A 314-nucleotide genomic window follows, 5' to 3' on the forward strand; every position below is an offset into this window, starting at 1 on the left:
CGCGGCTGCCACTCGCCCCGAGCGGGGCTGGCTGCGCCCAGGGCAGCGAGCTCCCGGTGAGACCGTGCGGGTGCGGCCACGCCGGAATGAAAGCTGCATAGTATCTTGACAGCAGCTGGAAATGTGTAAAAATTCTTCCCCTCAAAACACTGGAATCAGTTGCGCTTCGACTTTTACTGCAAATATCCCCACCATCCGTGAGCTTGACAGAGAGGCGTTGCTCTGTCTCAAGGGGAAAAAAAGGAAACCAAAAAACGCAGCTAAAAAGCTCGATCCAGGCCAAATCACTTCGGCTACTGAAATTGATGGGGCTG

The sequence above is a fragment of the Corvus moneduloides genome, chromosome 5 (assembly GCF_009650955.1).
Source record: "Corvus moneduloides isolate bCorMon1 chromosome 5, bCorMon1.pri, whole genome shotgun sequence".
Lineage (NCBI taxonomy): Eukaryota > Metazoa > Chordata > Aves > Passeriformes > Corvidae > Corvus > Corvus moneduloides.